General features: G+C 40.3%; 1 long non-coding RNA gene across 1 annotated transcript; it reads left to right on the top strand.

Annotated features, from left to right (window-relative positions):
- Positions 1 to 5,956: 5,956 nt before the first annotated feature.
- Positions 5,957 to 9,846, top strand: LOC134492238 (uncharacterized). Its single transcript, XR_010067407.1, has 3 exons — positions 5,957 to 6,140; positions 6,743 to 6,866; positions 9,689 to 9,846. It is a non-coding gene; the product is annotated as an uncharacterized LOC134492238 (long non-coding RNA).
- Positions 9,847 to 16,521: the final 6,675 nt, after the last annotated feature.

The raw sequence follows: 16,521 nt of genomic DNA, 5'->3' as shown, positions 1-16,521 counted from the left end.
GATGCACAAAGCAGAGAACAAAGGGAGTACATGCAGTGGATATGCACACATACAAAACATTCATATACGTATATGTGGCTGGATAGATAGAAATACAGTAATATACTTACCATAATCATAATTGTGCCTTAAGATTCTTATTTATTTCCCTAAATAGAGCTTCAAATGTAACCAAAACAGCATGATCCATGCACAAGAGGCAGTAGCAGACATGGAGAATCCTAAAGTTTACAGAAGTACAAAAACCTTACAGGATAACCTTTCACCCACCCAAATCAGCAGTGTGAGAACTGAGCATTGTCAGAAGCCATAAAGTGATAACTGGCTGTTGGTTGGAATAAGGAAAATTAGGATAAAGGGGAACGAAATGGAATAGGTGAAAAGGAGAATGTGGGACAGGCACAGAGATAACAGCAAATCTACCCATACGCTAGATTGGTCATTTCCTAGTCCATACAAGAAACCAAATTATTTTTATTCTCAGGGATGAAAGTGAGACAATGGTTTGTGTGCTGTAGTTCATGGTAAGACTAACCAATTTGCAGGCACTTCTGGTGCTGGGAATTCAAACTTCCTATGAATTGAAAACACATACATGTGCCATATTTCACTAATTTGGTATAAACACACTGCATAATTTAAGTCTGACTGAAAAAGTAAATTTCCTCTGACCCTTTGGAGGAAATTTCTTCTTCCAAGCTCTGGCTATGGATGCCAGAAGCATCACCAATAAAGTGATTTCTTTAAAGGTTTTCATAGTAAGTCAGCAATTTTATGTATTAGAGATCAAAGACATTATCACACTATTTTATTGTCGAGTACAAATACAGTTGGGTAGTAAAATTTATTTTTAACGTAAAAATGATCCTAATCATATATACAGCATGGGGGTCTCTGCATAATTTTATAGGGGAAGATTTTCAATACATAGATTGTCAAAAATACTTACTGCAGTAGTTCTAAAATAATCTTAGCCACCCTCCCTGGCACTTTGGTTAATGATATTATGGGATTTTTTAATCTCCATTTCAAGTTAACAGTCGAAGGCACCAGACTTTCAAGTGAAAAAAAAATCCAACAATTCAACAGAGATTTCAAAAATGCATTTTGCCAGTGGACTGAGTTTATGTTTATTCCTTGTCCTGATCTCAATATAATTTGTTTATCTCTAGCTTGCTGTAAGCATAGAAGAAACCTGAGGCAACCCCAGTCCTGTGTGTCAATGGCAGACAGTGCACTCTGTGTACTAAAAGAAGAGAAATCTGAGATAATTATCCCAGCCCAGAATTCTATATAACTTCAGGAAAATACATGGAAAAAAAATCACTAGTGCTCCAAGACTTGTGCTTAAATCAGTGTGTCACTGAGAGGCTATTTAACATGTCAAAGAGGGTTTGGGGACAGCTAGGTTCAAACCTCTATTCATCATGAAAAAAGGGATAGGTGATATTCAGTCGGTCACCATTTTTAAGCCTAAACCATCCTACAGGGCTGGGGTGAAGTTAAAAGGAATAACCCCCTTTGATTGTAAACTGAGCTAACAGAGCGAGGATGGGATATAAGTAGGCTGACCATACGTACCGTTTTGAATGGGACAGTCCCGTTTTTTTGACATTTCCCAACCGTCCCGTCGTTTTAATATAAATGTCCATTTTGTCCTGTTTTTTTAAAAACGTTGGAGCCGTTATTGGGAAAAGCGGGAAAAAAACTGAAATTGAAATTGAAAAGGAGGCTGACTTACCCCTTGGCAGTAGTTCTCAATCCGGTGGGAAACCTAAAACAGGAACCGCAGGAACAGCTGATTGGCGGTGAGCAAGAGGAAGAGTCACTGCCGCCAATCAGTGCAGTGGAAGACGGTCGGAAAAGCGTGCCAAGCAGAAAAGAAGCCAATTGGCTCTCAGGCCAAAACGGTGGGAAGAAAATAAAATAAAAGGGCACGCCAGAGAGGAACAGGTTGTCAGGGACAACCATTCACTAGACTCCTCCGTTCCTGTCCTTCCGTCCCAGCTCGCCGCCGCCTTCAGCCCTCCTGTGCTTCTCCAGCCTCCTGCTGCCTCCATTCCTGTCCTCCCGCCCCAGCTTGACATCACCCTCAGCCCTCCTGCAACCTCTCCGCCCGACACCACCCCTGCACTAGCCTTTCCGGACCCAACCACTGCCACATCTCCCCCTCCTGCACCTTCCCAGCTTACCGTTGCCTCCAAACCTGCCTTGCCCTTCCAGCCACTGTCAACCTTCATTCCTGCACCCCGTCCCGTTTTGCCATCCCAATGTCCTGTTTTTGTCTCAAGGAAATATGGTCAGCCTTGATATAAATCCTGTCATCAGCATCCTTCTTCTTCTTCCTCAGTCTCTGCACAGAGAGCTTCCAAAAGACTAACAACAGATATTTCTTGTTTACATTGCTTGCTTACAGAAGGCTTTTGGAATTAGGCCAGGAGCTGTGCATGGGCACTAGGCTGCCCATTTCAATTTAAGTTAATGGAAAGAATGTTATTGGACCTCCATGGGAAGCAATGCCTACCAAAACCGAGGTTTTTTAGGAATATTCTGAATGGAGAGAGCTTTCTGAATGAAGACACCCTCCAGCAAAAAGGAGGGAGCAGATTTGTCTGAAGTAATAAAAGCTGGTTTGATAGTGAAAAAGGAAGTACTGTCTGAAACAGTTTTAAGCTCTGCACTCTAAAGGCATCTTGGGATGTGGATATCTTTTGTCCCCACTCTCCCTCTTCTATGCTAGAATTGTTATGTGTGTTCTCCCCACTCCCCTCCACCCACACCAATACTCTAGATTTTTGTGCATATAACTACTTACATGGCAGCCATACAATCCATTCAGGTGAATAAGCAAGCAACAATATAAAGACCCTTACTAGTTCAGGCCTATGGTTCATCTAATCCAGCATTCTGTAGAGAGCCAGTTTGGTCTAGTGGTTAAGGCAACGGGCTAGAAACCAGGAGTCTGTGAGTAATAGTCCGGCCTTAGGCATGAAAGCTGGCTGGGTGACCTTGGGCCAGTCCCTCCCTCTCAGACCAACTTGGTGCAATGTAGACTAGCCTTCTCATGGTGCACCCCGGGCAACGTGACTTGTCATGGCTAAATAGTCTACACATCTGACTGCTGGACCTCACAAGGATTTCCCAGCAAGAAAAAGCAGCATGAACACCAAACTGCTATGCCATATGATTAAAAAAATAATCCAGCATTCTGTGCCCTTCAGTGACCAACCATATGAATTCAGGAAGCTCACAAACATGAACAGAGGAATGCTGGCTCTTTCCCATTTTGTTCCCATGCAGCTGGTATATTCAGGTCAGGTGCTTGTCATAACACAAATACCAAATGAGCCACCCAGAGTTGTTGAGAGTCAGGTGGCATACAAATTTAATTTATTATTATTATTATTATTATTATTATTATTATTATTATTATTAATTTACACAACAACATGAAATCACAGCTGCCAGTTCTTTAGGTGGTGTTGGCCTTCATTCACATCAAGTTCTTCCCAAAAACCTAGGATGATGATGATGATCATCATCCAGACTAGTAGTTTTGACAGCCTAATACTCCATGATTTTTCCAGTTTCCTTTCTAAGTCCATCTAAATTGTTAGCCATCATCCCATCTAATGACAGCAAATGTTATCTATTTGTCTACCTATCAACATTTGTATGCTGCCTACTCACAAGACTCAGGGTAGCTTATAATATACAAAACTAAAAATATCCATAAAAGCAGCTCAACAGAAGGAGGAGGAGGAGGAGGAGGAGGAGGAGCATTGCATAAGTAGAATGCTTATAATCATGGCAAATTTCCCCAGCAGTCTGCTGCCCTACCTGTCCTACATGATTGGATGTAGTTGCATTCATAAATCAAGTATTTCAAGACATGAGATATGCTATGTCTCTGGGATCTGTTCCTACACTGGGAAGCCAAATGCTGGTAGACCATGCTGGTGAAACCTCTCATCTTTCAGAGAACAGGGCAGCTGATAATACTATGAGAGGGTGCCCCACATTTTCTAGGTGTGAGTTACCAACCAATCTGCCAAGCTGGGAGCAATGAACACAATAGTATTGGAAAAGCAGGCAGGAATGTAGGCCTGATTCTTTGCCATAGACAAGCCAGTCAGCTCTAGCTTCTGTTCCAGCAGGACACAAATTTTTGTTGCCTGTTCAGCAAATGAGTCACTACTATAACCCAGGAGTAGGGAACCAGTGGCTCTCCAGATGTTGCTGTATAATTTTCTGTGCAATGGGTTAGCTCAATGTTTCTCAACCTTAGCAACTTTAAGCTGGCTGGGGAATTCTGGGAATTGAAGTCCACACATCTTAAAGTTGCTAAGGTTGAGAAACACTGAGTTAGCTGATGGGTGTTAGGATTCAATATCTGAAGGGCCCAGGCTCCCATTTCTGTCAACTAAGAGAGGTGAGTCTGGCACCACCAAGTACTTCACTATGAAAGCAAAATTGATGCTGCAGAGGACGGGTAGTATCTGAGGTTTGCCACCTCCGTGTGCAGAATCTTATCACCAGCATTATGCTTCTTTCAGTAATTGTGAGCCAAGAGCAGATGGAACTGCTTTTTTTTTCTTTCATAGGAAATGAATCACTATATGTGAAAAAAATAGCTCATAGCCTGCTTCTCCCATCAGGCCTTGGAGCATGTGCTATTTGTGAGTCAACATGCCATTACTGCTTTTGTATGAAGCGGAGCACTGGCTTTTGCTATCGTATAATTAAAATGGGATGGAACATAATGAGTACCAGCAGGTAATTAACCCGATCCCCAAAGTCTGCCTTGTGTTAAGTCTCAGCATTAGTATGAATTGGAGTGCTTTTTGGATGTTATTCTTGCCTTTTTCTTTAGTATTCTTCCCTGTAACAGAAAGACGCAAAAAGTACGGCCCAGGTGCCAAATGGAGCCCACCAGCATCCCGTTTCTCAGTTTAGAGGCTTGGGGAAGTTTAATGGGCAAAATTATGACAACACTGTGAAAGTTGTGTTGATTTTCTTTGCTTCTTTCCTTCCTACATTATTTCAACATTAATTCTGATAGTGCTGCAAAACAGCCTCTCTCTCTCAGTCATTTACTTAATGCATTCGTTATTGCTTAATTGTTTCGTAAAGCCTGCACATAATAGAAACATTTTTCTTTTATTGCAGGTTGTTGATGGGTTTTGTTGTTGTTGTTGTTGTTGTTTGGCTTTCGCTTTGCATACCTTTAGAACCTTTCATGGAGCATCTCCCTGCAATCTAATCCTGCCAAAACGCCTATGCTTTGCAGGCTGAAAGCATGGGAAATTTTCTGTAATAAGGTCCACCACCTTGGACCATTTAGAAAGGATAAATGAATAAAGCAGACAAATGAATTTAATGCTTTGTACACCAAACATCAAGAAAAGCATTATGATGGCCTGTATTATTAAAGTAATTGTTGATGACTTTTTTAAAAAGCATCTATGCCTCTTAAACCTATGTTGCATGTTCAGTTGTACTATTAATTATCATGCAGAATGAATTACAATCCTGATTTCAGTATCTTTCACAAGAATCCTGTCCTATCCTATCCTATCCTATCCTATCCTATCCTATCCTTAGTATTCCTATTTACAACTAGAAAACATAGCCTGGGATTTGTTCTCTGAATCTGGGGCTGAGTCAAGAGAGACATCTTGAATTATTCAATGTATTTCTATGATTCCAAGAACTTGATTATTCTGGTTCCCTGTAAAAGCAAAAGTTCATTATATATTAAAATGCATTATTGTAACTGTGTAACCTTCTAAGTATATAAATGTATGAATGTTAGTAAGTGTATTTTTGAGAAGCCATGTTAGTATTTTATTTCAGTGATGATCTACCAGAATATGTCTGAAGCTTCTGGGCTGCCATAGTCCTTATCCACAAGTGCCATATACCCACATTATAGCACAGTCTGTTTCTTTTTTCCTAACTCAGTGTTATATCCTCATGAGCATGCTTGGTCTTCAAGGAACCATTTACAGGAATTTCATCTGCATGGCTTCCTTTCTGAAATAGCTTCTGCACTTCTAGAAACCTTGGGGTTCCCTCAGAAGCTTCAGGGGAACTCCACATCTCCTGAGAACATAATTTGTTGAGAAGTCCTGATTCAGGTAATGAATCTACTGTAAATCTAATTATTACAGAAACAATGAAGCAAATTTCCCTGTAGATAGCTTATGTATTCATTATGGGTTCATTTTCTTTTTGGCAGGTCTTCAAAATTGAAGGCAAGGACATGAAAGCTGAATTCTGATCTGAACCTGCCCCCTGGGATGTTTATGAAGAAGTCCCCAAATAGGGATTGAATGTCAGCGTGAATAAATTTTGCTGACCTGCTGAAGCTAAAAGTCAGCAAAAGAAATTTGGGCATGATTTCACCCGTTGCATTATCAGCTCCTTGTGAGTCACCAGGCCCTGGCCACTAGTATGAAAAGGAGCAGAATAGCTTTGGTCTCAGTTATCCAGAAGAAAGCCCCTGTGGCTTTGGTGGCCATTTGATGCATTAACATATGAAAAGGAAAGAACTAGAATAATTAATTCTCATTTTCTGTTTGAATCCTGATGCTCCCTGGGATTTTTTAAAAAATCTTAATCTCAGTTTAGCATAATCATTTCATCTGATTTAAATCCATTGTTCAGTCTTTATTTAGTGCTACTTTAGTTAGGCTTAAGGATATGTATTTAATAAACACGTTGCTTCAATTTCTCCAAGCTCTGGGAACAATCCTAACTTTGCCAGGAAGGTGATGGAGAAAAAGGTGTGAGCATCTATTGCTGGTGAAATTCACTACAGGCTGACGTCCATCATCAGAAGTTCTTTGGTGAATGTTCTGCTTGTAATATTCTCCCGAAAAAGGAAAAAAAATGAGACATGCTGGGGGTTAGGGTTTAGGTCAAGATTCAAAGCTCTTTGTTCTTCTGACACAACCACAAAATTATCATGATATTTTGGAAGTTATTTCTCTATGATGCCCATCAGTGAGAAAAAAATGAGAAAAATCTTTCCCTATCCCTTATTACATCATATTTCCAGAAATCAATGGATGTGACAACCCTTCTGCCATCAAATCTCTGTGGGGAGTCTGCTACTTAGAATTTGCATGAGATCTCGCAGTTATGCCCCAAAAGATTGCTGACCTCTGCCTTATACCTCTGTCATATGCATTTTTTCTATCAGTACCTAAACTTTGAGGTACTACAATATTTAGAGATAATAAAATATTATTTTCATTTATTTATAATTGGTTCTATTACTCACCTTCAGCATTGTTGGATGGAGAAAATGAAAAGTTAGCATATGATACAGTATAGTATAATAATGAATCTAATCACTTATACCAGTCAAGAGATACTTGTTTTCATCACAAACAAGCAATTAGTGAAATAATATCTTGTGCAAGGACAGTTCTAGTCACACATCGCAACTTCCTTCCTCTCTTCTCTGCTTCTCAGATCTGCTCTGGAAAGTTCCCAGCTCTTCAGAGCAGATTTGTAATCACATTAGTGGATAGAGGAGAAGGCAAGTGTCTCCTCCACTGATGGAAGCAGAAGGAGCTAAGTGCCTATGAAACAGTTACAACAATTCTCAAAAACTCTGATTTCCAAAAAAAATATTTTGTTACCTATAAATATTCAGCTCACTCAGTGATATGCAGTCTAGTACTCTCCAGATGTTTTGGACTTTAACTGTCACAATCTCTTGTTATTGGCCATGGCAGTTTGAGGTGATGGGAGTTGAGACATTTAGAGGGCATCAGGTTGCCTACTAATGAGCTGTCTAACAACCTGCTCCCACATCACACAATGTTTTCATCTCCTAACAGAGATGTTATGATTGTTAAGAGATCTCTAACTGAGAAATCTCAATACTCTTATCCAAACACAGTTCCTAGGATCCTTGAAAGGAAAGTTAAGAGAACAGAAATCAGAACAGAGTTTGGTAGCATCTTTTAAGACAAACGAATTTTATAAGGCATAAGCTGTCTTAAGCTGCAATTCATTGGAGATCATTTAAGAGATTTTTAGGAGGGCAATGAGATTCCTCCCATTGTTTATTAATGAATTCTTTACAGAGTGCTGACTGCAATGAAACCAGGCTGCCATCATTGTTGTCATCATCATCATCATCATAGTTTGATTTATATCCCACCTTTTTAGGGTACTCAAGGCAGATTACATAGGGGTTCCTTTTCCATCTACACAACAAGATCCCTGTCAAGTCCATTGGCCTGACAGAGTGACCGGGGCCTTTGCTATAAATCTAATCCTATGGATCCCATGAGAGCATTCCAGGGCCATGAGATAAGTTGGACTCCTACCACCAAAAGCAGCAGGACTTCTGAACCTGGAGAAGAAGAATCTGACATAGTTCCTCTGTTCCTGTTTTGGGGGCTACTTCTTACTGAGATCTGGAAATCCAGACCTTGGAAAACCCGCAAAGACAATATTGCAGGGTGGTGGAGGGAGGGGGATGCAAAACTAATTATTTGCTCAAAGCAACCTTGTGTCTTTGACAAGACTAAAAATAAATAAATAAAATTGGCAAGCCTAAAGGATGGTCTAAATTTATTTCCTTCCACTGCAGACCACAGAAGTATTTTTTAAAAACAGCCTTTTAATATTTGGAGCACTCTAACAAGTCCTTAATATTGCTCTAACTTACACAGGCATGTAGAACATAACGTTAAATACAGACAAGTTACATGTTGGGCTTATATAGTTGCATCAATAGTTTGTAATAATGATTCTTAAAAGTGTTTTGCCAATCTATAACCTGCTCACCGGTACTTCATGAAACCAGCAGTGTGGTTTCATGGTCAGCCTAGAGGGCTGTAGAGCCTCCCCACAACCACTAAAACAAATCATCTGGCAATATGAGAGTGAGTGTGACAGCAATGGGTAGCGATTACAGATAGCCTTTCACGCCAAGAATTTCCCAAACTATGTGCTATGTAGCAAATTAGAAGCGGATTCCTGAGCTCTTCCACAGCAGCATTATAAATCTGCACTAGTGCTGATTGAATCGGCATCCTGTAGGGTATCTGGAGGTTGGCTTGGCTTGGCTTGGCTTTCAGTGTAAGGGGTTATCAGTGTTTTTTCAATCCAGATAAGTTCATAACAATCTCAGAGTTAGTGCTCATTTGTAAAGCTTACTCTATCATTATTTGATGTTCCTCTGTTATTCCTTTTATCCTTTATTTACCGCCTTGTTTTCCATGGTATCAGTTCACAGAAATAGTGCACAGCCTAGCTGACTACAGATTTTAAAAACACCCTTCTAATATTTATTCTTCTCCTGTGCCTTCCATTATACAGCTTGTTGATCTGCTTTTACTTATTAGTACAGCATATAAAAGAGACCTAAAAGCTAATCAGGAGTGGAAGGCAATAGAGCAGCCATCCCAGGCTGGCATCTTCCTCCAAGCATGGTGCCAGCCTGTGCTGAACTCCAGTTCACAGAATTCATGGTTCCCGTTGTTCCATCAAGCACAGTAGGAGGATATACTGGGACTGAAGAGTTTTGCTTGGCAGATGCATGTTTCAGTATGTTTTGTCTTCTTGCATAATGTTGATACATACTCTATTTGGTTTGTTTTATGCACAGGCTCATATATTATTTTTGAAGACTTTTTTTTCCCTTTCTGATTTTTTTCCCTAGTTGCCCAGAGCCTTTGGGACATTAGCCTTGTCACTAGGAATTCATGGTGAGGTCCAACAAATGGCATCCATACTTCAGTTACATTACAGTGCATTCCATGTGGGTCATTGCTACAAAACCAGAAGCTTCATTCAGTGCAAAATGTAGAAGTTAGGATGCTAATTGTTACATAATACCAGGATCACCTGATGGGCATGTTGATCTACATCTATATCTACAGAATTTCTTTCTGGCACAGTTTAAGGTATTGGAGATAATCTCTAAAGTTTTGAATGGCTTATGCCTGGCTGAGACACAGCCCCTTCCAGTATGAATTCCAGAATGAATTTACTGAACGTTAAAATCTGAACACCAGTCCTGAGGACCTGCATTTGGTCCCCCCCACCCCCCACCCCACTTCACTTGCCTTTAAGAGAGCAGTTAAGATACATTACTGCAGCCAGGTATTTAAACATCAATAACTTTCTTATCCAAAGATTTTAATTTTATTTATTTATGGAATAAATTTGTATACCACCTCATTCAAACTTATCTTGCCCGTATCTTGATTTTGTAAAATCCTTTTTGTATTTCCATTTGTTTTAATGTTATAGCTACCATGAACACTCCATGATTGGAAAGGCAGGTAGAAATTGAAAGAAAAAAATACATACAGGCACATCTAGACATAGGCTGCTATTAACCATGTTTGAAGAACCTTCAACCTTTCATTTTGGACAGTCTCCAAGATCTTTTTTTCCCCAATAAACACACAGGAAGAATAACATTGCTTTAGGAAGGCATCAGTGCTTCCATAAAACAGCAGCCATTATTTGAAGCTCCACCTTCATTTCAGATCTGAGCAGTTAATGGAGATCAGAAGACCCTTTAGACTTAATTTGCCTCTGTATCCTTGCTCCACAAAGTGCAGGCAGCTGTTCTTTGCCCAAATATTTCAGAATGTTGGCTTCCTGGGCAACTGCTACTTTTTCTTTATGACTAAATTGGATGTATATCCAGTATCCACAGAGAAGGAATGTTATGGAGGAAAGCAACAGCCAACATAAATGGCCTGGAAACAAGAAAGGGGGAGAGAGAAAGAGTCAAGAGAAAGAAAGGTAAGATAGCAATGCCAGCTGGCAAGGGGGGTTGGAACTAGCTTGTCATCTGATAAAAGAATAGCCTATTTTTCTGTGCTTAGTTCCAAACATATGCATTATTTGGTAGGTGTCCAACAAGAATCAGATGATCAGAATTTGCATTTACATCTATATTTCAGATGAGAAAGCTCAAGATTTTCAGTAGAGGAAGCACTAAGTCACAGTGCAATAATAAATACATGATTAAAACTGCATTCCAAAAATTTCTGCAAGTCATATGTACGTGATCAGGATCTCTCACTTAAAAAGAAAAGAAAAAAGAAAAAGTTGATCTGCTTCAGAAAAAGGCATCAGCTGGATCATTTGCATCCCATTCCATTCTTCCTGATTAAAATTGGGTCTCTGGTAAATTTGGCATGTATTATAATCAACCAAGCAACCATATGGTGGTTGTATGTTATCCCTGTGGGGGAAATGGCAGCTTGACGGGAATGGGAAAGGTGCAGAGATTAATCAGGAAAAAGGCACATATGGACTTATGAAATGAAGGAAACACAGCATTTTAATGTGTGCATTGCAAGAATCTCATTGGATGGTATTTAGTAGTGATGAATATTCATTAAGGCCACCTTTCTGAATTTCAACATTTCTCATTTAAATATTTCAAGGGTGAGTAACCTGCCTCCTGCCTACCTACAGACTGCCAACAATGGCCTGGGTCACTTTAGGGGTACCCAGAGCCCCTCAGACTTTTCTCTTTTCTTTAAAAAATAATAGGTTAACATGCCTATTTTGCTCTAAATCTCCTACCACTGTCTCCCTCCCAACACAGATATATGAGCCAAAGTGTTTGGACACCATCCCTCTTGATGACGTGGTTTTATTGCAGCACTCCCTGCAGCCTTCGTGGTCTGGAAACCTCTTCCTTTCACACAGAGTCCAACTCCAAATGCCATCCGCTGACCAGACGAGTTAGGATCAGGAGTATTATACCCATCTTGCAAATGAGGGAGGGGTCACTAGCAAGATAGTCTACTTCCCTAATATCCTCCATTTGCTTATACAACATGGCATACAAGTTCATTTGAGGTCTTCCTCATTTGCAGGTCAGTCTGCGGGCTATTACTCTGCATAGCTGTCTGTAATTCTCTGTAAGGATGCCCAGGATTGCATATTAATATACTGTAGGAATTAACAGCTTATAAATTAAGGGCCGTTGTTTCAACTGTGCTGTCCTGAGAGCAAGAATACTTGGATGAGGACAGAAATGTGTGGTAATTCTGAGCATGATCTGAAGGTTTATTTGTGCATCATTTATTGTTCAAAATGATTTCTAGCAAATATTAAGAATACAAATCTTCCTGCAATGAAAGACTGGTAGTAGGATTTTCCATTCCTTCTTTTTAATTCCTTCCTCCTGCCAATGTAGAAAGTAACAAATAAGATTGTCCAGTGCTATATCGTTTGAAGAAATGCTGCCTCCAGTTCAGTTGTGCAATAAACTTAAAACCAGGTTAGAAGGAGTGACAGTTTATTTATTGTCAATGAGTGTGCCCCGAAGTATTTCTCAGTACACTCTCTGCACTGAGAGGATTTTCAGAATAGAGGAAGGACCACATACATACTCCCAATCTGGGAATGCCCATCATGGCCTGGAGTCCCTCTCTGAAAGCTCTCCATCAGTCATGGAATAATCTCAACTGACAGGATTTCTTTCCTACAAAAACATGTCTTACATCACTGAATCCAGAGAAGCAGCCCTGCAATTAGCTTAGCCAATAGGAAACCACAATAGCCAATAGATTAAGAACATTATGTAAGTGGAATTATTTTCATCTCTGTCTCTCGGCAACCACTTGTGACCTATAACTACAAGTGCTTTGCAAATGGTTTCTTATCTAGATGTAGGAGAGGGAAAAAACATAACTTACACAGTGAATACCACTCTTGGTAAGTAGTTCAAATTTACAGCTGGACTGTCCAGCTACATAAGACGTCTCATTCTTCAGTCCAAATACAAACTGAAATACAGTGGCACAGCCACTTAGGTTTCTTGAATGTTAAGGCATGGTGTATCTTATTCTTTGCTATAACTGTCACTCTGCAATTTCCAGTTACAATAGTGGGTTGTTTGCATGTTCAGTGATACTGGGAGGGTGAAGAAAATACACTTTGCAGCCCCTCACTGCCTTTTCTTTTTCAGCAGAAAAAGGGAAGTGGAAAGGTATTCTAAAGAGTGTTCAGAACACCATTCCCCAGCATGCGACCTTCTACCATACATCAGTGTTTTTCAAACTTGGCAATGTTAAGATGCCGGCTGGAGAATTCTGGGAGTTGACGTTCACACATCTGAAAGTTGTCAAGTTTGAAAAATACTGTTCTACATCAAATGGGACTGCAGTGTTCAAAGTACCCCAGGCCACCAGCTGAGATGCCAGGTAGGGGGGATGGTTTATGGAGGAGTTTCAACAAGCTTTGAGGAGTTTCAGCAAGGCATCTGTCTTCTTCTAGAAGGGCTTTTCCCAGGAGCCCTTGCTACAGAGTGCGTTTTTCCACCAGCCACCCTGCAAATATTCTTTCTGTATTTTCCATGAGGAACCCTCATATGCTTGCCACATATGTTCTGTCCATTTTGAGGATAAACTGCAGTGTTTGCACTGAAATCACACTGATTTTGGGACAAACCAATTAGGTCCTATCTTCATCCTGCAGAAACTAAAAAATGCACTGAAGGCCCCACAACATACCTCCATGCTTTTGTTTAGGGTACATCACTGATTAGCACCAGACTGATGACTGTTTTCTTATTTTGATTCCTGCTTATTCCTAACATCCTAACGTTGGCTTTGCCTGCCATAATGCTTAGAATGAATGTTCCAGTTCCACCAGATTGCCATAATGGATTAATACAACACATGCATACAAAACACATGCATGCACACAAATATGCTAGCATATATTTGAATTCCAATTATTTCAGTATTCTGTGTCGCAGATTGTACAAATGTCTGCAAATTTTGTTTTTACAGTAGTCAGTGAAAACTGTAACTGAGATAAAATGGATAAGGTTTGGTTCAATTGACTGGGAGCAAATCAGGACTTATTTCTTACCCATCATCAGAACTGGCTGGCAATCATTACTGGAGGGCCAAAATGGACAACATTGCCCTCTATTGATCTCCAGTTGCTCTAAAAGCAACCCTCCACCAACAGGAGGACATGGTAGCCCTCAGTCCAGACTGAATACCTTGCAAACTATTGCCAGAATGCCTCAGTCCAGATATGATTTTCTTAAACCAGTTTAGAGTCAAGCTGGCATTTGCACAGGACAGGAGCAGCTTAAACAGTAAGTCTGGATATGTCCTGGATTTGCTCCATATAGAATGAGTCTAGCTTAGATGAGATGTCATATGTCTATTCAGATATGCATTTTAGTCCTGAGATAAATGATTAAATGTCATGAAGGCCAGGGCTCAGTTACAATGTTGCTTTGGCCAGAACTATTGATCTGCAGTCAGGGATTAACCTTCAAGAAATATGAGGCTAATTCAGTTAGATAATGAAGAGATAATCCACTTTTCTGAATCTTCATTAAAAGAAGATGGAGATCATGGACATCTGTTTGAATTGTGGCATAAGGGCCTCCTAGAGAATAAATACTAGCCACGGTTTCTTGGCTAATTTCCAGTATAGGTAATTATCAAGTGCAATGCCCTAGTTACACTTCCCTGTAGTTTCAATTAATCAAATTGTTATCATACTCTGTGGGGTACTTGCACTGTTCTTGTTAAATAGCTACAGCTTCTTCCCACCTAGGAAACTCTGCCTTTTCTTGGTGTGGCTGAATATGCACACATTATCAGCCCTTTGAGGTAGGCCTCAAGGGAAACAGACACCACATAGGCCAGTGTTTCTCAGCCTTGGGAGCTTGAAGATGTGTGGACTTCAACTCCCAGAATTCCCCAGCCAGCATGGGGAATTCTAGGAGTTGAAGTCCAAACGTCTTCAAGCTCCCAAGGCTGAGAAACACTGACATAGACTATTGGAACTCTCCTTTATTGTTGTACATATCATAAGAGAATCTCGAAAGCCTGCTGGAGCTTCCCTTTGGCCCCACTTATACCCTACAGAATCACAGTTGTTTGGAGTCTTGTCCTCACACTCCCACCTTTCCTAGAGCTGAGCTGTGGTTTGGTGTCTCTTTTATCTGCTAACAGTTGTTGCATTCCTTTGCCAAAGTTACCTCTGCCTTGTACACACCTATGTTTAAGTGGTTGATAGAATCCCAAATAGTGTAAATCAACATGATGTCCACCAACTTAATAGACCAATTTCAGTTTATCTCAACCAGGGATCTAGATCAGAGCCCTTGGAACTGATTTATTTCCTATATTAATGTTGCTATAAATGGCAGCTAATGATATGAAATATTATTGTTATTTGTTTGGACCTTTCAGGTCAAATTTCCAAACAGTGAGCTGTCTCATGCTGATTTTTTCATACAGCTACAGCACACAATTTCCTTAAACTGTGACACATGACCATCCACAGGAAACCCACAACAGGCATGCAGGCGTGCTTGTCAGTTTTAAAGAACAAGTAGACGTTCTATTTTTCTAAAACCTTGTTGATACAAGGATCTCTTTGGCTTCCTTCTGTGAGTTGAATGGGTCCAATAATTTCACATTGGTCCCATTCATACATATATATGGCACACAGACACACACACACACACACACATATTGTTTGCCTGATAATGGCAGAACTACTCTACTTTAAGCTGTAGTTTCACACAATTCCCTTTAAGACCCCTTCCTCACCCTCAGGTACAGCAGAAGAGTTTGTTCCTTTATTAGTGCTGAAAGTTCACACGAGAGGCTGTTTGAATTCCAGACATGAATTTGTCTTTTGCCTCAGTTGATCTCTAGCTCTAGTTCTCTTGATGCCAACCTAGGATTCCTACAATATGCCTGAAACAGCGATAGGCAATAAGGAAACCTGACATATTCACCAGGGGGCATTATACAGAATGTCACCCTTCTGTTGACATTTCCCTGGGTGGGTGTTTTACTACTTCTCTTTCAGGAAATAAATAGGGTTGAAATACAAGTCACACTACATTCTCAGAGGTCAGATTTTATGATTTCTTTCCCCACTGCTTTGTGCAACTCAGAAAACTCCTAAGTATAAGCAGCATAATGGGATATAGAAATGTTCAATATGAATCTTTCTTTCCACTTTGGGCGTTTAACAGGGATTGTGCACATGACCACAGTGGGATGCATCCTTTCTTTTCCAGCACCTGAAAATGTAAAGTTTTGATTATTGCTAGGCCAAAATACTCAGCTCTTTTTCCAGGACTGTTCTTGTTGTGAGCGGCATCCTCTGAAGACTGTGTATGTTTGGGAATGGGCACATTTTAAATACAAAGTCATCAAGGATTTGTTTTTCTTTGTTTAAAGAAACAACAAAGAAGCTATCGCTGCAAATGATGGCTACTTGTTTGCTCTCTGGCCTTATTCCTGGGACAGAATGCCCCTGGGAATGGCATAACGAAGTGGCTAAGAACAGCAGAGCTGCTGCATCATCTGGCTTGTTTATTTAATGGGGAAAAAGACGCTTGCTTGGCCCCCTTGTATTGGGGAGGGGGCAGGGGGAGAGGCCACTTCAATGCATGAACCTATGAAACTTAGCAAAACTTAGTGTTTTTCAGCTTACAAAAAGGTCTTAATTTTTGTTAGCCCTCATCCTTGT

This window comes from Candoia aspera, chromosome 2, assembly GCF_035149785.1.
Source record: "Candoia aspera isolate rCanAsp1 chromosome 2, rCanAsp1.hap2, whole genome shotgun sequence".
In the NCBI taxonomy this organism is placed as follows: Eukaryota; Metazoa; Chordata; class Lepidosauria; order Squamata; family Boidae; genus Candoia; species Candoia aspera.
The sequence above is the reverse complement of the archived record's forward strand: the minus strand, read 5'-3'. Positions and strand labels throughout refer to the sequence as shown.